This window comes from Anabrus simplex, chromosome 1 (assembly GCF_040414725.1).
Source record: "Anabrus simplex isolate iqAnaSimp1 chromosome 1, ASM4041472v1, whole genome shotgun sequence".
In the NCBI taxonomy this organism is placed as follows: Eukaryota; Metazoa; Arthropoda; class Insecta; order Orthoptera; family Tettigoniidae; genus Anabrus; species Anabrus simplex.
Genome location: NC_090265.1, coordinates 1,163,240,131 through 1,163,265,272, shown reverse-complemented (window position 1 = coordinate 1,163,265,272; position 25,142 = coordinate 1,163,240,131). Strand labels below are relative to the sequence as shown.

General features: G+C 38.5%; 1 protein-coding gene across 1 annotated transcript in view; it reads right to left on the bottom strand.

The window, feature by feature from the left end:
- The window catches only part of LOC136858135 (gastrula zinc finger protein XlCGF52.1), a 111,458-nt gene that overhangs the window by 24,488 nt on the left and 61,828 nt on the right, over positions 1-25,142 (bottom strand). The window lies entirely within an intron of this gene.

Below are 25,142 nucleotides of genomic sequence, written 5' to 3'. Positions count from 1 at the left end.
TCCTGCAAACTGAAAGAAGAATTATCAAAATTTGTACAAATAAAAGATACCAGTTCAAAGGAGTCTGGAGAATCCTTCCTATTGAAACTGTCTATTAAGAGATTTTTTTTTTTTTTTTTTTGCTATGGGCTTTACGTCGCACCGACACAGATAGGTCTTATGGCGACGATGGGATAGGAAAGACCTAGGAGTTGGAAGGAAGCGGCCGTGGCCTTAATTAAGGTACAGTGCCAGCATTTGCCTGGTGTGAAAATGGGAAACCACGGAAAACCATAGTGGGATTCGAACCTACTATCTCCCGGATGCAAGCTCACAGCCGCGCGCCTCTACGTACACGGCCTATTAAGAGATTGACCCAATTACCAGCATAATGAAGAAGAAAAGAATCTTCTATTTCTTTCACATCTTGTGATCCCCAAGAAACCAGATTTTACAGCAACTAGTGATGAGAAATTTTGGAAAGAAGACAGGAGGACAATGGATCCACGAAATTCAGCAAGATCTCAGAGCAGCTGGACTCGAGATAGCAGGTGCAGAGAACAAAAGTAAAATTTACACCCTTCTTAAGACTCACAAATTTTGAGTCAGAAATAACATATAGAAGGTCTATAGCGATTTCAGATGAATTCATAACATTGCGATCGGATCAAGCGGAAACGTACTGGGCAGATCACAAGAACCAAATAGTACAACCTTGAAAGAGAAAGTGAATGAGCAACGACTCAAGTGGTTCGGTGTGGCCAATGATGATGATGATGATGATGATAATAAGGGGTATCTTAAAGTTCTAGTTAACATCTGGAAGTTGTTATGGCATACTCATGAAATTTTTTTAGTGTTATCATTGGTTCTTGAGTGCATGATGCTTAGAAAATCAGCTCATTGGATCCTTTCTTTCTTTTACAGTTAGTGCCAGAAGTGACTGAAGTGTACGATAGAGAAGATTGAGGCATATAGCGTGATAAAGTTCCTGCATTGGAAGGGTAATAGTGCCCAGGAAATTCACAATGAGATGATGGCAATTTATAGAAATGAATGCACATCTTGTGACACAACTGTGAGGTGAAAAAGGAATTACCGAACTGGTCACATGTCTCTCACAGACGAGCTAAAACCTGGGAGACTATAACTGACAGACGATGCAGCCAAAGTGAAGAAAGTGGTGTTTAATCCTAGAAGAGAGACGATCAACCATCCAAATGATCATGAAAGAAACTCATCTCAGCTATGGTAGTGTGTAGAAAATTCTTCATGATGAACTGCACATGTCTAAGGTGTCTGCACAGCGGATTCCACGTTTGCTAACCCTTTTCCAGAAAGAAACACAGTATGATCTTTCACAACAGCTGTTGATGCTATTGGAACAGGATGAAGAGAACTTTTTTGATCGTATGGTAACCATGGATGAATGTTGGATCTATCAATATGATCCAGAGCCCAAAACCACAAGGAGTGGAAGCATGCCAATTCCCCTCCCCACAAAAAGGCAAAGGTGAAAAAGTCAGCAGGGAAGGTCATGCTCTGTTTTTTTGGACTGTCATGGAGACATCCTCAGAGATTACCTTGAAAAGGGTAAAACCATCACTGGTGTATACTACAGCAATTTTCTGGACAAGCTGCGAAATACTCTGATTCAGACACGCCACAGTATGGTCTCCAGAAGCTTTCATCTCCTAGCTGACATTGCACCAACTCACTCCTTTCAAGTTGGAATTGACAAAACAAGGGTGTGTGGCTTTGAAGTCTTGCAGCATCCACCTTATTTCCCAATCTCACACCAAGTGACCTTTTCTTTTCCCTAGAAATGAAAAATCTGTTACAGGGTCACTGATTTGACAACACAGATGATGTCATCCATGAAGTGAAAGAGTGGTTTAAGGTGCGATCTGCAGACTTCTACAATTTAATAATGGTATTTGGGAGGTCAAGAAACGCTGGGAAAAGTAGTGTAAAAATTTGGATGGTGACTACGTAGAGTTAACAACTATAAATCAAACCAAACTTTCCGGTGATAATTAAAACTTTACAATACCCTCTCATAATAACAGTAATATGAATTCATACAAAAAACCCCAAAAAGGGGGGGGGGGGGGAAGAATTTCTCAAAATTCAAAAAGAGGTTCCAAAAACCACTTGATCAGAAAAATGCAATTAATGTAAATTGAACAGGATTTCAAGGAAACTAATACATTAAACTTTTACAAAAGGTTTATAGAAGAATTATCAAACTACAAGGCACCTACTCTTTGTTTCAAACATCGAGATGGGACCTTGAAACAAGTAGTAAAGAAAAATGCAAACTTATTGTAAACTATTATAAAGATCTATTAAATTGTTAGCCCCTACACTAGCACCATACTTTTGAAAAACCCCAACCTAATCTGGACTCAGAACCACCCACATTAGAAGTCAAACAAATAATCATTGAACTAAAAGATAAATAATGCACCAGGAGAAGATAGTATAACAGCTAAAATGTGGAAAATAGGTTGTGATAGCCTAGCTCAGCAAATTCACACCATTATTGAAGATATTTGCATTACAGAAAAAGTTTCCGATGAGTGGAAGTGAAAACTAATACACCTCTTACATTAGAGAGTGGATAAATCCGACATCAATAACTACAGAAGGATATCACTGTTACCAGTTTCCAACAAAATTCTCATTAAAGCGCTACTCACAAGACTTGAGGAGCAAAAGAACCACCTAAAAGATGAATAACAGGCACGTTTCAGAAAAGGAAGATCATGTGTAGAACAAATTTTTAATCTCAAGATCATCCTACAAATATGTAAAATCAGATAAATTGTGACAGGTTTTACAGATTTCAAAAAATCATGTAATTATTTAGATAGACATAAACTTTTTGATGTGCTGGAAGAATTTAAAGTAGATAAGGAAACAAGAAATTTGATCAGACAGACACTGACTGACACCAGAGCCAAGCTCTGGCTCTGTATATATGTTGTCTATGTTCCATTTCCATTAACTGTTTGTTTTGTCAGTTGGCTCCTCACTTTACCTTTTATTCTGCGTTCTGGTATCTTTTATGTAAATCGCTCTTCCACCACTAAAAGTCACCAAAGATCCGAACTTGTGATTTACTGTATATTGTCTTCACCTTTGTTGCCCTTTTGTTTCTTCTTTGGGGAATATCACATTTTCTGTGTGGGGAACATGGCTGCCTTGATGTGTTTTGAGGCATTTGTATGCCACCATTTTACATTTTATTTGCATGTTCTTTACGTCGCACCGACACAGATAGGTCTTACGGCGACGATGGGACAGGAAAGGGGTAGGAGTAGGAAGGAGGCATCCGTAGCCTTAATCAAGGTACAGCCCCAGCATTTGCTTGGTGTGAAAATGGGAAACCACAGAAAACCATCTTCAGGGCTGCCGACAGTGGGGTTCGAACCCACTATCTCCCGAATACTGGCTGCACTTAAGCGAATGCAGCTATCGAGCTCGGTTTAATAATTTTAAATGATGATGTTTTGGAGAACTCTCTCTCTTATTATGATCTGTTTACTTTATTTAAGCATGCTTAGTCTGGTAAGTTGAGACATATCCTCCTTTCGTTCATCTTTTTGATACTATTCTGAGCTTAGTGCATGTAGTTCCATGGCTGTCTGATATACAAAATATTTTTTGGAACTGTTTTGTATATTTTAGCATCCTTTCTTTAGTATTTAGTTTGATGTTATGACGGTGAACTTAATTTGCTCCACACATTCGCATGATTCTCCTTTGTATTTTGTTTATTCTGATGTGCTTTGAGTAAGCCTTTTCTCTCCATGTTATGGCCGGCATATGTTTTACGTTATTGTATGTGTGGGTGTGTATTTGTTGTCTTTGCGAATCACTGACGGTACCTCATTTGGTTCTCTACTCCTGGGCATTTGGATGTGAGCGTGGTTGAAGGCCCAAGCCTGATAAGTTTCCAGGTTGCTTACCTTGAGTAACTCCGTTCTGGCAATGTTTTCAAGGCTGCATCCAAGAGACTATTTATATTTGATGTGCGGTATGTTTGGGGGGGACTATGATGGTTAAGTTTTGATCTTGGAAAGGTTCTTCTTGTGAGGAGACATTGGTCAAATATGGCATGCTTCGGGCCAACAGCATTTCGTGGTCCCTATGAAATTGTGAGAATGGTTCGACTATTTTGTGGGTCCTTTTCTTGGTACCTTTATTTTCTGTATGCTGGTTCCACTTGTGTGTTATGATCATATGAATGGTATGGCACATGAGCCCGCACATACCGAGGAGCGTTATGTGTTCGATCCTCTTTCCCTTTCTTATTCTAGGCATGATTTTAATTTTTTTTGTTTTTTGGGTGTTCTGTTTTATTTGGCACCATATTACATTCATTCCAGTTGGTTATTTTGGTTGATCACTGTGGAACTATTAGTCATTTTTCTTTCTTTGTATTACTTTTTTTTTTTTCAGTTGTTTTGTTTCCATGCACAGACCCTGGTTTTCCCTTTTGCGTTCGGGCCTGTCCTGATGCCAACTTCCCCTGCCCTTATGTTGTTATGTTTATTTCCTGACCTTTTTCATGGGAGATGGTTTTGTGGGGGTGTTCTTTATTGAGGTCCATTTTGCATGCTTGTGAAAACACTATCGTGTATTCAAATTCGCTTTACTCAGTTAGGTCTATTTTGGTCAGACGTTTTTTATTTAAAGTTTCATTTATAAGCGAGCTGGAGTATTGGTGGCTTCTTTCCACTAGGCGTGAACATTCTACCAAATGCCTATCCCCGCCATTTGTAAGTTTCCTACCGGGCGTGTTGACCGTGCGGTTGGGGGGGGCGCAGCTGTGATCTTGCATCTGGGAGATAGTGGGTTCGAGCCCCACCGTCAGCAACCCTGAAGATGGTTTACTGTGGTTTCCCATTTTCACACAAGGCAAATGTTGACACTGTTCCTTAATTAAGGTCACGACCACTTCCTTCACACTCCCAGGCATTTCCTATCCCATTGTCGCCGTAAGACCTATCTGTGTCAGTGCGACATAAAGCAAACTGTAAATTGTAAGTTTCTATTCTACATATCTGTACGTACCCATGCATCATTTATGCCTGTATTATTGGAGATCAGCATTTTCATTTTATCTTGTTGTTTAAACTATTATAAAGCCTCATGTTTTCTATATCTTTTTTTTTCTTTTTTTTTTTCCTGTAGGTTAATTTTCCTTAGACAGATTCCCTTCAGTTAGGTCAACTGGGTTCATATTTTGACTATTTATTTGTCGTTCCTGGTTGGAATCAACGGCCTCCCCTATTTCTTAGCTATCTTCCACTGTGTCTGTTACTTTCTTTTATGTTTTTCATGATTTTTACAAGTGCGATTGTTCCTTTATTTTAGTTCTATGCTTTCTGGGTCTGGGGTTCATGTCATACCATCTCGAAAGTTCTAAGGTGAAGTTTCTGAACCTTTTGATATTAAGACAGGGGTCAGACAAGGAGATGGCTTATCTCCACTATTGTTCAATGTTGTGCTTGAGAAAGTAGTCTGAATTTGGGAAAAGGAAACAACAGGGATTTATATTGGTAAGCTTGTTAAAGATAAAGTTCATATAAAATGTTTGGCCTTCAAAGATGATCTGGTAATTCTATCAAACAATAGGCAAGAAGCAATTCAGTCCCTGGAAGAACTTCATACAACTGCATCTGAAACTTGACTCCACTTCTTGTATGAGAAATGCCGATATATAGAAGGATCTCCTTGATACTTAGACAAACCACTGGTAACTCAGTTTTGCAAAATCCCTCAAGTGGGGAAATCATTCAACCATACGAATTAATTCTAACACACACAACGAGAGAATTTTTAAATTACAAAAAGCCTACAGAACCACAAGGAACAAGTACAACAAAACATCAATATCTTGGAACGCTACATTACAACAACATAACACAGTAATTAAAGCCTGAAATATTATGTGCCAGAAACCCAGATTATTGGAGACAGATCACTAACCAAAAAGGAAAATTTTTAAGAAAATCTTTGGCCCAGTATGCATAGGAGTGTGAATACAAAGGAGGTCTCCTGAGTTATACCAGCATTCCGAGAAAATATCACACACTGTTAGAAAAAGACAATTGAAATTTTAAGGCCATAATCACAGAATAGACAATGATAGGCTTACTAAAAGGATATTTAATTATGCCTGCCCATTAAAAGTCAAGAATAACTGGATAATTGAAATTGGAAAAGACCTACAAGAAATCAACATAACAGACAAAATTATACGGGACAGGCCTAGCTTTAGAATGTTGGTGAACAAACAACATTTCACTGAAAAAAACAAGATGGGAACAAACACTGTATAGACGGAAGAATGGAAGAAAACTCACAGCAAGAGGATGAAGAATTTCCGGGAAGAGAAGAATGCAAATTCATCTGCTAAGTAAGTTCAATTGCACTCCTTAGTTGGGCACAACGATGTAAAAAAAAAGAGCTATGTCTCTCTTCATTTTTAATAATGCCCCTACTGATTTAAATATCATTTTGATACTGTAATCATACGATGTTTCAAACCCCTGATCCTATAAAAATTAGAACTCCACCATTTAGTTGATGATGTAAAATAATAACAACAATTAGAGAACCTGTGCTGCTCTGCAGCATTTGTTATAAATAGGTCAAATAATGTGTTTTAATATAAAATTGTTCCATGCGCTGCCTGGGTACTTTTTTGAACATTTACCTTTAGGATTTTTATTAACTACTAATTATGTGTGAAGTGAACTTTTGTAGATTTCTTTATTGTGACAATGACTGATATTTTACAGACTCTTTTTCAAATTTGTTTTATATCACACCGACACAGATAGTTCTTATGGCGATGATTGGATAGAAAAAGGCTAGATTGGGAAGGAAGTGACCATGGCCTTAATTAAGGTACAGCCCTAGCAACTGCTTGATGTGAAAACAGGAAACCACGGAAAACCACCTACAGAGCTGCCGAATGGGGTTTGAACCCACTATTTCCTGAATGCAAGCTGACAGGTACAAAACCGTGCAGTCACTTGGTAGGTTTTTACACAGTATTTTGTAGCTTTAGAGTTCTTCTTGAGTGTTTAATTACAAGTTTGTATTAACATGTCGCATTATACACTGACTGACAGAGCAAATGCAACACCAAGAAGGAGTGGTCAGAACTTTATGCCAATTACATGGTAGACTGACGTCACTGAGGTATGCTCATGATGTGAAATGCGCCGCTGTGCTGCGCACGTAGCGAACGATAAATGGGACACGGCGTTGGCGAATGGCCCACTTCGTACCGTGATTTCTCAGCCGACAGTCATTGTAGAACGTGTTGTCGTGTGCCACAGGACACGTGTATAGCTAAGAATGCCAGGCCGCCGTCAACGGAGGCATTTCCAGCAGACAGACGACTTTACGAGGGGTATGGTGATCAGGCTGAGAAGGGCAGGTTGGTCGCTTCGTCAAATCGCAGCCGATACCCATAGGGATGTGTCCACGGTGCAGCGCCTGTGGCGAAGATGGTTGGCGCAGGGACATGTGGCACGTGCAAGGGGACCAGGCGCAGCCCGAGTGACGTCAGCACGCGAGGATCGGCGCAGCCCCGCACGCCACGTCAACCGCCATTCTTCAGCATGTGCAAGACACCCTGGCTGTTCCAATATCGACCAGAACAATTTCCCGTCGATTGGTTGAAGGAGGCCTACACTCCCGGCGTCCGCTCAGAAGACTACCATTGACTCCACAGCATAGATGTGCACGCCTGGCATGGTGCCGGGCTAGAGCGACTTGGATGAGGGAATGGCGGAACGTCGTGTTCTCCGATGAGTCACGCTTCTGTTCTGTCAGTGATAGTCACCGCAGACGAGTGTGGCGTCGGCGTGGAGAAAGGTCAAATCCGGCAGTAACTGTGGAGCGCCCTACCGCTAGACAACGCGGCATCATGGTTTGGGGCGCTATTGCGTATGATTCCACGTCACCTCTAGTGCGTATTCAAGGCACATTAAATGCCCACTGGTACGTGCAGCATGTGCTGCGGCCGGTGGCACTCCCGTACCTTCAGGGGCTGCCCAATGCTCTGTTTCAGCAGGATAATGCCCGCCCACACACTGCTCGCATCTCCCAACAGGCTCTACGAGGTGTACAGATGCTTCCGTGGCCAGCATACTCTCCGGATCTCTCACCAATCGAACACGTGTGGGATCTCATTGGACGCCGTTTGCAAACTCTGCCCCAGTCTCGTACGGACGACTAACTGTGGCAAATGGTTGACAGAGAATGGAGAACCATCCCTCAGGATACCATCCGCACTCTTATTGACTCTGTACCTCGACGTGTTTCTGCGTGCATCGCCACTCGCGGTGGTCCTACATCCTACTGAGTCGATGCCGTGCGCATTGTGTAACCTGCATATCGGTTTGAAATAAACATCAATTATTCGTGCGTGCCATCTCTGTTTTTTTCCCAACTTTCATCCCTTTCGAACCACTCCTTCTTGGTGTTGCATTTGCCCTGTCAGTCAGTGTAGATATGATGTATAGAATTCCAACTGTTATCGGAACTGTCACCAATCAGCAAAGCGAACCCAAAAACTGTGAATTCAATACTAATCTCGGTCATTTTGCACATTTCCTTTCTCACCCCTTCTGATCCGCATGCCAATGGAGGCCAAACGGCACCCAGAGATTCACAATTCATCTCAGTGACCCTAAACAGGATGGACTGACCCTAATATTGGTAATTTTCGATGATTTTTACAAGTCACTCCCTCCCAATCCCCAACTGTAGGGGTGCTAGGGATGTCTACCCCATGGTATTTTGCTCCAGATAGTATAGCAAGACGTATATGATGTGTACAAAGTTTGGTTGAGAGCTATGCTGGAACATACAATTCACACGTGCATACATCATTTTGATTATTTTGGAAATTTTCTTCTTCACCCCTTCTCATTACCCTCTCTCCATGCTGATGGTGGCTGAAATTGGATTTAAATGTCATCTAGAGTGCCAATATTTATCTCAGCGACCCCAAAATCTATGTATTCAACACTAATATAGGTCATTTTTGATTATCTTTAAATCACTACCTCCTCACTCCACCCCTAGGAGTGTTAGGTGTGTCTTTCTTCCAAGGTATTTCTCTCCAGACAGTATTAAGTCATATGTGTTTAGCTTTGATATCTTTACGTAAAGATATTGCTCCTTAACTGTGTGGAACCTGCTAGGTACTAAATGTATTGCAGTTTAGGATAAGTCTTCGCCTGCAATTATTGGAGTGATCATGTAATGATTTGATTTTATGATTACTCAAAGTTAACTGAACTTCGAGACCTATGCTTGATGATTCACCAGCAGGTAATTCCAGAGAGAACAAAATAAAAACTAAGCAAACTGATCCAGTAGAATGGACGGACTGGACAAAGCTGTTTTTAGGAAACATTTTAATAATAATAATAATAATAATAATAATAATAATAATAATAATAATAATAATAATAATAAACAATTATTTAATTACGTTTGGAATAGTAAATCAAAAAACAATTGGTTTAAAGAAGTCCAAAGTGATTTGGAGGAGTTGAATATTACCATGCAAACCATAGAAAACAGAGACGAGAAAAGTATTTTGAAGAATAAATGCATCAGGCTTCTTCTGACCACTGTACAAAGGAAACAATATGTTATAACGGATGCGGAGAGGGCAGCCAGGTCAACCAGACTCAAGACTTTTTGGGAGAAGAAAAGAAAGACAAATTTGTTGTAGTATGATTTAAGTGCTCCAATGTGGGTGTAAATAAATAAATAAATAAATAAATAAATAAATAAATAAATAAATAAATAAATAAATAAATAAATAAATAAATAAATAAATAAATAAATAAATAAATAAATAAATAAATAAATAAATAAATAAATAAATAAATAAATAAATAAATAAATAAATAAATAAATAAATAAATAAATAAATAAATAAATAAATAAATAAATAAATAAATAAATAAATAAATAAATAAATAAATAAATAAATAAATAAATAAATAAATAAATAAATAAATAAATAAATAAATAAATAAATAAATAAATAAATAAATAAATAAATAAATAAATAAATAAATAAATAAATAAATAAATAAATAAATAAATAAATAAATAAATAAATAAATAAATAAATAAATAAATAAATAAATAAATAAATAAATAAATAAATAAATAAATAAATAAATAAATAAATAAATAAATAAATAAATAAATAAATAAATAAATAAATAAATAAATAAATAAATAAATAAATAAATAAATAAATAAATAAATAAATAAATAAATAAATAAATAAATAAATAAATAAATAAATAAATAAATAAATAAATAAATAAATAAATAAATAAATAAATAAATAAATAAATAAATAAATAAATAAATAAATAAATAAATAAATAAATAAATAAATAAATAAATAAATAAATAAATAAATAAATAAATAAATAAATAAATAAATAAATAAATAAATAAATAAATAAATAAATAAATAAATAAATAAATAAATAAATAAATAAATAAATAAATAAATAAATAAATAAATAAATAAATAAATAAATAAATAAATAAATAAATAAATAAATAAATAAATAAATAAATAAATAAATAAATAAATAAATAAATAAATAAATAAATAAATAAATAAATAAATAAATAAATAAATAAATAAATAAATAAATAAATAAATAAATAAATAAATAAATAAATAAATAAATAAATAAATAAATAAATAAATAAATAAATAAATAAATAAATAAATAAATAAATAAATAAATAAATAAATAAATAAATAAATAAATAAATAAATAAATAAATAAATAAATAAATAAATAAATAAATAAATAAATAAATAAATAAATAAATAAATAAATAAATAAATAAATAAATAAATAAATAAATAAATAAATAAATAAATAAATAAATAAATAAATAAATAAATAAATAAATAAATAAATAATAATATAAATTAATTATTACAACAATATATAAGAGTATGACATGAGCAGGAGTATATTATAATTATGTGATTTAATATTTATTTTGACAATGAGGGAGGTCTGTGTATGTATTATAAGAGTTAATGTAACTCAACATTGTGAAATGGGGAAACTGTATATATATCTAGAAAAATGGTTAAGGTCCACTGGTTAAACCAGGAAGTGATAAGTCCTACAATTTGGAAAACCCAGTCAAAGACAAAACATATAGGTTTAAGATTGTAACGAATCAACATGAAACAGAAGAATAACACTAAGCGTATTGTGTGTAAAATTTGCAGTGGCTGTGAGGACACTGAGAACCATTGACTGAAAGATGCTACGAGTTCTGGCATGTATAAATGCTGACCACTTGCCTTTAAGGACGCTTTTTCCATGTGGTCACAGTGCATATAAGAGATGTTTCAGCCCGGAAGCCACTTACTTACTGTTTTAATCATGAAGTGAAGAGACTGCACTCTTAAAACTTTGTTTGCCTGTCTCGTGAATGGAGACTTGAGTCTTCCAGATCTCCTTGCGACTTGTACAAGTGTATGTATGTTTGTCTTCTTGTGTTAAATGGAGTGTTTGATGACCAACATGGTGTCGTGTTGTGTTGTGTTGTGTGTGGAACCTGGTCTAGCTGCTTACTGCATATTGGATGTAGGAGATTACTCTCTTATCTGAGTCAGATGGTTGTGCGGTTCGACATAACCATAAATCATAGAACACTGTACTGTAAACATTGTACTGTAATTCAACCAGGGATGAGTTATTCCTCCATTCTGATGACGGAGTGGATGTGAATAACCACAACTGTAGCTGTAGGTTGGGAACTAAGAAATCCTAGACGCAAGATTGTAGAATCAGCAAGAGAGAGGTTACGGATGTCCTGAGTAAATGAGAATAATACCATCGTAAGGGACGGTGATATCTCGTCCTTACAAGATAGATGTTAGGAGAGCAATAAGAGTATTTTGTGTAGTGTATTTATAATGTGAATATATTGTTTTGAGATGAAGCAAGATGGGAGGAGATTTATTTGTATATTTCAAGTGGTGGTGTTACAATATGGGTGGAAGAGAGGATCACTATTATTCAATAAATTTTATAGTTTAACTCGTGATAACCTTTACTGATGGAGTTAAAACCTGGTATGCTACCCACATTCATTTCTAGGGGTGACAGATAAGGTTATAAGCAAATTTGGAGACTCGGCAGCACATGATCATTGCCCTGGAAGAAGAAGAGTAATTAGTAAAAAGAAAACTGTAGTCATGCACTGTGGAAAAGAGAAAAAGAGAAGCCAAGTGAACATAGACGGAAAATGGTTAGAGAGTGTAGAACAGTTTACATATCTGGGTAGCATTATTAATGGAAGTAATGAAAAATCAACCCTGAAATTAATAACAGACTAAGTAAAGGTACAACATTTTATCATCAAGTCAGAGAGCTTCTATGGGATGATAAAGTACCCAAGAGAATGAAATTAACATTATATAAATAGTATTTCATACCACTGGTAACATACAGACTAGAAATGCTGGTAACTAATATGAGACAAGATAGTAAGATCCAAGCAGTAAAAATGAAATGTTTAAGAACATCGGTTAAAAAGACAAGAAGAGATAGGATCCAAAATATTACAATCAGAGAAGAGCTGAATATAGAACCGTTAGTACAGAAGATATAGAAAGCACAAGACTGAGATAGTTCGGTCATGTAAAAAGAATGGGAAAGGAATGGGTAGCAAGAAGGGAATTGGAAATAGAAGTTAAGGGAAAGAGACAAGTTGGAACACCAAGAAGAAGGTGGACAGATCAGATTTGGAAGGACATTAGAGAAGCTGGATTGAATGTGGCGGAAGTAATGGAGCAGGAAAAGTGGAAGGATAGAAAGGAGTGGAGGAGGCTTGTTAACCACACCAGGGCGAATGGAGTGGGACACTGATGATGATGATGATGATAATAATGTGTACTATGGTAGTTTAGGGGAAGGCCTACAGTGTATTTCTCAAATACCAGTTTGTAGTGGTTCTATCAAGAAATACTACATAACAAAAGTTATACAGAATACAATTTCCAATAATTTATGTCCTGTAGTTTTACCATACCGACTATGATAACAGAATTCATGAATTCAGACATCTGTTGCTTATTTTATATATCAATGCCCAAAATGGTCAATATTGTACAATTGTGTTAACTGGCGATGGTGGTGGTTTTTGTCATGATGATTATCTTAAGGTGAAAGACCATATCAATAATAAAAACTGTGAAGATGATTATCCAAATGAGAAAAAATAGTAAATGAACGATAGCTTGAAGAATAAGACAAGAGAGAGCCATGTACTGCCATGTACATTAGATGCTCCATTATCACAGAAGACCTAAAATATCAAAACTCTATCAAACTGAACAACATTAACATTACATTGACTACTGTTTGTTGTGATATGCTTTATCTCTTCTGCTGACAGATGGGATTACTGCTGTGCAAGTATGTGACACACTGGCTCATTATAGTATTCCAGCTATTTAATCCCAGCTCTGAGGCACTGATACAAACAAGGAGTGTGCATACTTCATGGAAAACAGCAGAGCAGGGTTCACCGCTGTTTGAGGCCAGGCCATTCCAGTTCTGGAAATTGAGAACGCCAGCATAGTACTGTCATAATTTATGATTTACATGATTTCATGGGGAACTGAAGCACAGTATTGTTCCTGAAAAGTGAGGAACTGTGCTAATTTTCATCTGATTGAGCATTTCATAGCTTTGCTTTTAACTGCGACATTCCAGCTGATTAATGTATTCTTTTTTTTTTTTTTTCTATTTGCTTTATGTTGTACCATCACAGATAGGTCTTATGGCGAAAATGGGGCAGGAAAGGCCTAGGAATGGGAAGGAACCAGCCGTGGCCTTAATTAAGGTACAGCCCCAGCATTTGCCTGGTGTGAAAATGGGAAACCATGGAAAACCATCTGCAGGACTGCCGACAGTGGGGTTCGAACCCACTATCTCCTGGATGCGAGCACACAGCTGCGCGCCCCTAACCACACGGCCAACTCGCCCGGTGATAATGTATTCTGGCAAGAATACTGACATCATTGTAATGACCTATATAGAGCACAGTTTAATATTTATCTCTGTATGTTGCAGTATCACGGGAAAATGGATCAGTGGATGTTAATGAAACTTGGTATGATATAGATGTTGATTCCCATAGGGAATCTGAAATATCTGTTCCAGATGAGCAAATTTATAATACCAATATAAATGGTCCGCTATTGGACATTATAAATTTTCCAGCTAACTCATTCCTGTTTGCCAGCGTTTCGCCCCCGTGTGCTAGGCTGGGCTCATCAGTTGGTACCTAGCACCCCTACCAAGACGCTGGCTAGTGCATACCGTGGAGGCCACTGCGTAGGCTAATTGTAGCCACCGGCAGTGCCAATGCACTATGAGAGACTTTGTCTCCTTATCAAAAATTGATGCCTGCTTGGCCATCAGATGATACAGATGTTGATTCCGATGGGGAATCTGAAATATCTGTTCCGGATGAGCAAATTTATAATACCAATATAAATGGTCCGCTATTGGACATTATAAATTTTCCAGCTAACTCATTCCTGTTTGCCAGCGTTTCGCCCCCGTGTGCTAGGCTAGGCTCATCAGTTGGTACCTAGCACACCTACCAAGACGCTGGCTAGTGCATACCGTGGAGGCCACTGCGTAGGCTAATTGTAGCCACCGGCAGTGCCAATGCACTATGAGAGACTTTGTCTCCTTATCAAAAATTGATGCCTGCTTGGCCATCAGATGATATAGATGTTGATTCCGATGGGGAATCTGAAATATCTGTTCCGGATGAGCAAATTTATAATACCAATATAAATGGTCCGCTATTGGACATTACAAATTTTCCAGCTAACTCATTCCTGTTTGCCAGCGTTTCGCCCCCGTGTGCTAGGCTGGGCTCATCAGTTGGTACCTAGTACACCTACCAAGAAGCTGGCTAGTGCATACTGTGGAGGCCACTGCACTATGAGAGACTTTGTCTCCTTATAAAAAATTGATGCCTGTTTGGCCAACAGATGATATAGATGTTGATTCCCATAGGGAATCTGAAATATCTGTTCCAGATGAGCAAATTCATAATACCATGGTATCAGGCATCAATTTTTGATAAGGAGACAAAGTCTCTCATAGTGCATTGGCACTGCCAGTGGCTACAATTAGCCTATGCAGTGGCCTCCACGGTATGCACTAGCCAGCATCTTGGTAGGTGTGCTAGGTACCAACTGATGAGCCCAGCCTAGCACACGGGGGCAAAACGCTGGCAAACAGGAATGAGTTAGCTGGAAAATTTATAATGTCCAATAGCGGACCATTTATATTGGTATTATAAATTTGCTCATCCGGAACAGATATTTCAGATTCCCTATGGGAATCAACATCTATATCATCTGATGGCCAAGCAGGCATCAATTTCTGATAAGGAGACAAAGTCTCTCATAGTGCATTGGCACTGCCGGTGGCTACAATTAGCCTACGCAGTGGCCTCCACGGTATGCACTAGCCAGCGTCTTGGTAGGTGTGCTAAGTACCAACTGATGAGCCCAGCCTAGCACACGGGGGCGAAACGCTGGCAAACAGGAATGAGTTAGCTGGAAAATTTATAATGTCCAATAGCGGACCATTTATATTGGTATTATGAAACTTGGTATTTCAGTTTAGAATACGGGCAAGTGGGATCTTAGCTATAAGTTATCAAAAAATTTCAACAGGAGGGGGTGTTTCAGAAGGGGCCTAAAGCATAAGACTCAATGTATCTCTCTTATGGTTGGTACTTGAAAATAGCTTGAGGCAAATTTTTGTTCTATAACGCTTTCTGTTACAGTGAAAAATAAAGGAAATACCGTATTTACTTATGTATTAGACACCCCCCACCCCTGGCTTTCTAAGATGAAAAAAATGAATCTCGCATACAAGAACCCACAACGTAATTCGTCAGAGAAGAACAACGCGTCGGAGTCATGCAGTACATTTGTGTTTCATAGTTAAGAAATGTCCGCCTCCATAGCGTAGGCCTATTGCATCTCTGATGACGTTGCACAAATAGGTGAATAGCTTCGTGTCCGATCCGCGCATTGCAAGCATGCATCAGTCATGCCATGTGTCTGTGTTTTGTAGTTAATAATGTCTGCCAGCGTAATGGTTAGCACAATCAGCTGCCGTTCTCAGGAGTCTGAGTTTGATTCTTGGTACTGTACTGCCAGGGATTTACGAATGGCAGGAAGGTTGATATGAGGTAAAAACAGTACATGTAAACTCCCCTCCACTGAGGGTGTGTCTAAAAAGAGCTGCACCACCTCGGGATGAGGAAACGAGTTTACTTTAGTTGAGAAGTATTCATGGTTGTTGCTATTTATATAGCAGCGAGATCATTATGAAAGTGATCGTTTAATATCTTGTTACTCGGGCCGATATAGGTATTTTTTGGAAAGAAGTAAGTTTAAAACATGATGAAAGCTATCCAATTATAACGACTGTTTTACTTGACAACATACCTAACATAGGGGCCGATGACCTCTTATCTTTAAATCATTAGAAACCGAGTCTAACCATCATCGTCTTGGTCTACCTCTACTTCTCTTACCCTCCATAACAGAGTCCATTATTCTCCTAGGTATCCTATCCTCCTCCATTCGCCTCACACGACCCCACCACCGAAGCCGGTTTATGCATACAGCTTCATCCATCGAGTTCATTCCTAAATTAGCCTTTATCTCCTCATTCTGAGTACCCTCCTACCATTGTTCCCACATGTTTGTACCAGCAATCATTCTTGCTACTTTCATGTCTGTTACTTCTAACTTGTGAATAAGATATCCTGAGTCCTCTGCCTGCTGTCATTTCTTGATGGATACAGTACTTTTGCATCCATCTCTTGGCACAGACCAGAGCAAAGTGTAGCTTCCACTGAAGTCCCAGTCTCATCCATGGCTGTGACAATATGGAAGCTGCTGGGGTCCGGGTGGTGCTGATTAATGACATTCAGAGCACAACCAGTGTGTCTGAGTGTCATGAAAGGTGTTGCTCGTAGGGTTAGTTGTGCTACCATACCTGCCAACTTTTAGAAACCAAAAATAGGAAGATTTTTTAATTCTTGGATTTCATCACATATATTCCACCACAGTCTATGTGAAAAAAGGTCAGGATAAAAGGCATGCATATCTACAGTTAAAATGCGAATTGACCATTAAATTTAAAAACTTCAACTAAGAAAACATAAAAATGGTCACAAAAAAATTTACCTAATAACTCTCATTTTTGACACTTACATACGGATAATAATATTTATGTCACACCGACACACGCAACAAAATGCATAATACCGTATTTTCTCGCGTAATTAACGCACATTTTTGAAGAAAAATACAGGCGAAAATTTCGGATGCGTAAATTATTCAAGGACTTCAGATCTTTACAAATTATTTACAATTTACTTACATTTAAAAGATACATCAAATATAATATAAACACAATTGGTTCAACTCATTTGCGGTTATCGTCATTTGGCGTAAAATTCCGACGTGAGATTTTTTCTGAAAAGTCAAATAGGGTACATCAGGAAAGTTAGACAGGTGGGTATGAAGTACCGACAATAGAAAATATTCTTCTCATTACGAGCTGACAATACGACCTGAATGACATACCGGCAAAAAAAGAAAACTGTCCAACACGAGATGGGCCGGGCATCGAAGGAGGGACCCTGCTACATTACCCCAAACCGTTCGTATCCAATCTTGTACGAGTGACGCGTCCATCCATCCTTTTTCTTGAATACAGTACAAACGTGGATCACTCGAGGAAATTTAACTTTAAGCATTGTTTTTCATTTTAGAACAATGTAAGGTGCAAGCTTTCTGCCATCAGCTGTTACAGCAAGCATTGCAGTACCGGTACATCGTTGTTTCTTGCTTCCGGAGCGCACTGCATATTCCTTTCTTATCGATTGTTCGATTTTGTGGCATATGGAAACTGACTGGAGTCTGACCTGCGGTTCCTATAAGGGAGATCAAATATTCCTTCACTTTACGCTTCTCAATCACAAAGCGATGAAAATGGTTGAAATCATTCATCATTTTTTAGCATAATGTTGTTCTTCATCGACGAGAAAGTCCATTTCTCTTCATAAAATTAATCAAGCCTCGACTAACCTTCAAATCCGAGACACTGATTCCATGTGCCGCTGCTATTTCTCATTCTTTAAAATACAGCATTTCGTGAGAAACGGCTTACCCAATATTGCGTAACAAAATCATATGTTTGAGCAGATACTCTACTTGTGGAAACTTGCCGCTTTTTGGTCCGCGAAATGCTTTTCGAGACTTGTTGGCCGCTTGAAGTGCACTTCTGTTACCGCGGTAGTGCATGTTTGATTTGGACACTGAATACTTGCTGCCCACTGCTCTATTCCCGTATGTTTCGGCGTAACTGATCACCACGAGTTTGTATGATGCAGTATTACTCCAATACTGTGGACTGACAATTATGAGATCACAGAATGTCCCGTACCCGAAACACTCGTAAAACTAGTGCAGTGGGATTTCCTGCCGACTAATAACAGCACGTTGCCCTGTGTTTGGAATGCCCGCTTTCGCAATAGGAAGCCTGCTACTTGAGTACTGACATCTTTATTTCGAAACGCATCCGGAGCTGAGTGATGGATGTTCGAAGTTGCGGGAGCGTCAAATACGTGAACATTTCTTTTTCTCCACTTTGGACCCAAAAATATTGGGATGCGTAAATTATGCAAGGGCGTTAATTACGCGAGAAAATACGGTAGTTTCCTTAAACAGACGGTAAAATAAACGGAAATTTATAGGTATCTCTGAACACTTGGAGATGACGTTTGTTATATTTTTTGGCTATAACGCAGTGGCGGCGCGTGACTTTCGTCACTGGGGGTTCAACAGAAGAAAAAAAATTGCACCCCCCACCCCTCCACCTCTCCCGTCGTGGGCCGTAACCTCCCAAAATAAGATGATAGAAGTTTTGAAAATGTGATCGAATACGAGAGAAGCAGACAATACATGCCGATATTTACCACATGCAAAATTAGAAATGTTTCACAATCGACTTACCCTATGTAGACAGCTTATACAAAAAATCCATCCTGCGCTCCTTGAGGGATGCAAATTTATCTATAACTGCTTCGTTGAAGTCCACAGAGTCTCGAACCAAGTCCTTTTCAATTGACAGCATAGCAAGAGCATTAAGTCTATCCTCGGTCATTGTGCTGCGCAAGAAAGTCTTTATTCTTTTCAGGGTTGAGAAGCACCTTTCTGCTTCAGATGTCGTCATGGGAATAGTAATAACTATATTTAAAAGTTTTATGCTTTCACCAAAGACACTCTGCAACTTATTTTCTAAAAGAAACTGCAACAAAGTCGTAGCCCCAGAAACAGTTCGAAAATCATTTCTCATGTATAATATTTCAAGTTCGGTTCTCAGTTTCGGTTTGTCGAGAAATGGGTAGGCCTCACACGCTTTGTACAGAAGTGAGTGGGGAAACTGCTTCTCAAAGCTGCCGAAATTTTCAGCTTGAAACAAGTTTGCTGCAAGAAGGTGGTTTGTGAATTGAAACCGTTCCTTTGCTTGAAGAATGACTGTGTCACAAACTTCTTTTGCCGCAACTCGTTTCGAGGTACGCAGCGGCCCTCGTGATACCTTCACTGGCGGGGGCAGTATATCATGTTCGTCAGCGATGTGGTCAATTTTATTTTCCCGAACCATTTTTATAGCAGCCTCGAAACCTGAAAGTGCGCCTTTGACTTCCAACGGATCTGAATTTCGCTTTTGTAGCTGACTGTATAAAATGTCCACATGAGGCATTATCTGATGGAAAACAGCCAACCAGAACTGAAATAACGGGTGCTCCAATTTTAAACGCAAACCTCTTGCTTGCGATATGGTGTTAGGCTGTCGAGAGGTAGTTTCCAGTTGATCAAGGCATTCGATGAGGGCATCTCTGTTCTCGTAAACTACTTCAACGGTCCTTGATTTAAAATTCCACCTTGTGTTTGAAGCATGAGGTACTCTTCTACCAACTATTTCGGTCAATACACCTGATCGCTGCGGGGAGTTATTAAAGAAGCTGGGGATTTCACTTAAATCTGCAAAAAATATACGGACATCCGTATTCTGGCTTGTCGCTTGTGCCATGACTAAGTTCAAAGAATGGGCGTAACAGTGAACATAATGTGCATGCTTAAAATCTTCCCTGATGAGAGCTTGCACTCCTGAATGGCGACCACTCATTACATTCGCCCCATCGTAACTTTGTGAAACTAACTTATCTGGGCTATCAACAATATCGCTCAAAGAAGATTTTAAACACTCTGCTATTGTCTTAGCATCATGACTAGCGGGTGAGAGGAAACCCCAAAATCTTTCAACTGGCTTACCGTTGGGAAGAACGTAGCGCAGTACAATAACTAATTGTGCTGTAGTTGATATATCGGTGGTCTCGTCTGCGATTACCGAAATGAAGGGCGCAGTTGTGATTTCTTTCTTTATTTTCTCGCGACAGATTTCAAACATGCACGAAAGCAGTTCATTCTGAATGTCTTTCGAGGTGCCTTTGAAAACAGTAGCTTTGGACAGATGGTCCTTTAATGCAACGTCAATTTCAGAACTAAAATTAACGAGGCCTCGGAATATGCCAGGATTCGAGGATTCACTTGTTTCGTCATGCCCGCGCAATGCCAACTCAAACGCGCCACAGAACTTTACACAGTCGATAATTTTTGACAGCACATAACGATTTTTCCGTACTTGATCGTTGTGTCTTTCGACAGACTGCCTGTAAGCACAATCAAGTTGCTGCCGGATATCGTGTTTTCCCAGAAGATCGAATTCTAACTGGGCAAGCATATGAGATTTAGAACTTTCGTGTTTCTTTATTTTTTGGGACAAATGTCCTAAATCTACTACTCCGACTTTGGTCCAAGTCCCTTCGCTTTCATCACTCACGAAGCATAAACACGGAAAACAAAACAACCTGTTAGTAACTTCGCACCCACAGATCCACTCGGTTCTTTTGTATATATCCATTCTGAATTTACGCACGATTTCTTTACTTTTACTTTTAGTCTGCTTCGTTATAACAAGATCAGGCATTGGGCGCCCGGCATTCTTAATCTCAAGTTTTCGCTCAAGAGAGAGACAAGAAAAGTTTGTCTTCTTAAGTATCTGGACACTGTTCAAACTCATTATGTAGCTCCTTACCTTTCCGGGGCACAAAGATTGTGGACGTAACTACAACGCACAAAAACACACACACGCACACGGACAAAAGATTGTAACTTCTTTATATCCTAAAAATTAAGTTTCAGAACGGCACAACGGTGCAAAAAAACACTCACACGCTTGCACAGCGTACAATAATGTTACGAATTATGATAATTGCTAAGTACAAACGTTTACAAACACTAGTTTCACACTTGAAAAACACGAGGAAACTATAGGAATGAATGTTCGCACTTTTCACAATGTTGGTAACTTAATTTTAAGAACTAGTGTGAGCTGGTCAATTAGCGTTTTCATTGGTATTACCTTCCCGCTACTCTTTGCCTCAATGATTTTTAAGCTATGTTTCTCTCCAAAAAAGTAATTATTCCAAAGAAGGCAAATGAATAGATGTTTAGTAAGTATTGATATATTTGGGACAAGGTATCAATTGGAATTTGGCAATTTAATATGACTTTTGGTAGTAATGATGCTGTTCAACACTAGCGCTAATTATGTGCACTATTCTCTGCTGCCTGGTTAAATTCCTGTAAGGGCAACAGATGGCAGGCACATACTATTACAGTTTTCTTACCCCAACAACACGACTTGCGACAGACTTGAGAGAGAGTGGCATACTGCGCATGCCTACACCACGGATATTCTTTTCTGCGATATCCAGGTCTTGCTTTAATGCTGACAGACTTCCCCCCGCACCTCACTGGTCCCTTCGCCTAAGTACGGACGGAGATGCAGCCTTGTATGGGGGTTCATTCCAGACGAGTCTCCAGCCACAGACTATGCGCAGCTCACATGAATTAAGAGCCAGTACGAGTATATTACGGACAGATGGGCTTAGCACGAGCTTTGAGAATGACAAGGGAATCGTGAAAATTAAGTAGCTGAGTACAATTTGATATAAACTGGAGGTGCATTGCTCCATTGCGCTATACCAGAAACCGCCACTGCTATAACGAGAAAAAAAATGCCAGAAACTGTCACCGACACAACACCCTTAAAAACATTCAACTCATTAAAATTATGCACTTAAATACGCGAAACTACCACATACTAAACAATTCAATATGTCCCATACATTATTAACATGCGACTTTGACAGAGGGGGAAAGCACAGAAATGCAAGGGAAAAAAAGTGGCCTACAACTCCGACGAAACTACGCACAGAAACGATGTTAACAGCGCGCGAACAACACAATAACAAATTCTTTCGTCCCGATTAACTGAGTCGTTAGCGCGCGCTAGCATCTTGCTTGCAGGACGATCGCCGCCCCGAATCCCCAGCTGTAGCAAGCGCACACGCTGCTGTGGTGAGTGGGAAACACGATACACGAAGGCGCCGGACGAAACACTCACGAAATAAAGTATCAAATAAATAGCTTGAAAATGAGGTTTCGTAAATTACATAAGCGCATAAGAATTTATCCTTTATCCTAGGGGAAGAGTATTGGCCGTACTAGAGGTTATTTTAGTCAAAAATCGGAAGAAGTAAAAATAAATCGGAAAATCGGAAGACGAGTTAAAAACCGGAAAGTTTCCGGGTAAATCGGAAGGGTTGGCAGGTATGTGCTACAATAGCACTGTCTGGCCCAGTGAGGAAAGCAATGGCAAACTACCTCGCTCCTCATCTTGCCTAGTACACCTCATTTTGGTACTGCCATTGGTTTTTGTGGTTTCCCTATAACTGCATAGCCTTTGGTGATGCTATTTGAGGATCCAACCAGCCTCTGGGCTGATGACCTAACAGACAGACAGATCCTGAGTCCACCCAACTTTTGCTCCCGTAAAGCAAAGTTGGTTTGAAAACAGACCGATGTAAAGACAGTTTCGTCTGGGAACTGACTTTCTTCTTACAGAATACTGTTGATCGCAACTGCGAGCTCACTGCATTAGCTTTACGACACCTTGATTCAATCTCACTTGCTATATTACCATCCTGGGAGAACACACAACCTAAATATTTGAAATGATCAACCTGTTCTAGCTCTAAATCACCAATCTGACATTCAATTCTGTTGAAATTAAAAAATGGAGACAACAAATGTACTTTTTATTCTTTCCATTGTGGAACTTTTGACACTATCCGGGTGATAGCATACCTAACCTAAACAATGTGGTCTCTCTTATCTCAAGTACTACTGTTTATGTACATCCTGATGTTATAAATGTAGAGAACAAGCATGATATATACTTAAAAAATAAGGGTCTGGCTTTCAACAGCCACAGTTATCAAAGGAATGCCTTCCAGTCACTATGTATTACATTCGGAAGTACAACTCGTATCATATGCTAGTTATCAGCTGGTGGTTTGGCACGCCTTATACAGCACGGCCTTATTTGGAAGGCGTGGCTTCTGCTACATATACACCAACTGGGAATATCACGGACCACCTCCAAAAACCATTTGGGAATAGATTCACACTGTTTAGAATCTACAGTCAGGAACAAAACTATTTTTTAAAGGTTCAAAAAGGCGGGACCTTGTATGCTCTTGATTGCAGTGCTGCATTGCATGGTTGATGCGGCTGACAAGATGGCAGTGAAGATGACGTCGCTTAGAATGATGACATGCCAGTAGCAGGGAAGTTGGTGGTGCAAGACGATAATTCAAATGAAAGCAGTGATCAGGTTTACTGTGTGGTAGGGCTACTGCTGAACTGACAGTGACAATTGGCTGGCCATTAAGTTCTTTTGTATCAATATTGCATAATATGCTAATACAATACCCTTTTCTCTTTCCTCTATGGGGTCGAGTATGAAGCGAGACGAATCTTTGTCGTGAGTTTTTACGACCGTATGCCCTTTCTGACATCAACCTCAGAGGAATTAATGAGATGTAACGAATGACGCAATATGAGTACCGGTAACAAAAAGGACAATATTTATTTTATATGTAGGCCTAAAAGTCGTGCTCACCATTTATTGTCTTTTTACATTTAGAAATACTGCCTTCCAATGAAAACAGCCAGTATAACTCAAATACATTCATAAGTTTGTTAAAGAATAGTACAGAATGTTTACATGTAAAATTTATAGCTCTTTATAGCCTACAAGTCATGTGTTCGCTGCACAAAATTTGAGCTGTAACAGTGAGCTGTAACAGTGGGAAAGAAAGGGGGTGGTCTAATATGCGAGTAAATACAGTATCAGTGCCAGTCATGTGAAAGTTTAAGTCCAAGAACTAACAACAAGCTCTACAGACTGTAAAGAGAGTTGCTATGGAGATTGTTCCAGCAATGTTTTAAAAGCTTTGTCAGTATTTTCTGATTCTGAGATCAAAGGAAAACACTGTAAAAGGCCACAGACAGCAAGGAAGGGAGTATGTCACAACAAGCCACTGACAGAATCGAGGCATGCCCACCTATGTGCCTCAGAATCTAGGGAATCATGCGAGAGGTGGAAAAAAAATGTCATCATGTATATTTTTTGCGTTTACTGTGTTCTGGGTATAAAAGGTTTTCCCGGTTAAACAGTTCAGATTTTATAGCCCCTTGAAATATAAAACATCCATCAATGCCACTCATGGTTAAAACTCTCCAGCCTCTGCGCAAGTTGAGCCTGGTGTTCAACCATTTGCACACTATGGCGAGTCCCTGACATCACCAATGGTGGTGGTGTTGATTTATTTTTTGCAATTTGGTTTATGTCACACCAACACAGATAGATCTTAGTGACTATTTTTGTTTTAAGAGGAAGTACAACTAGGTAACTATCCTCTCCAAACAAATTAAGTGGAAAAGAAATTTAAAATAAATAAAAATTTACTCAATAAAGGAATTTCAAAATGAAACAAAAAACATTGTATTAAGCCAAAAAAAAGATCAC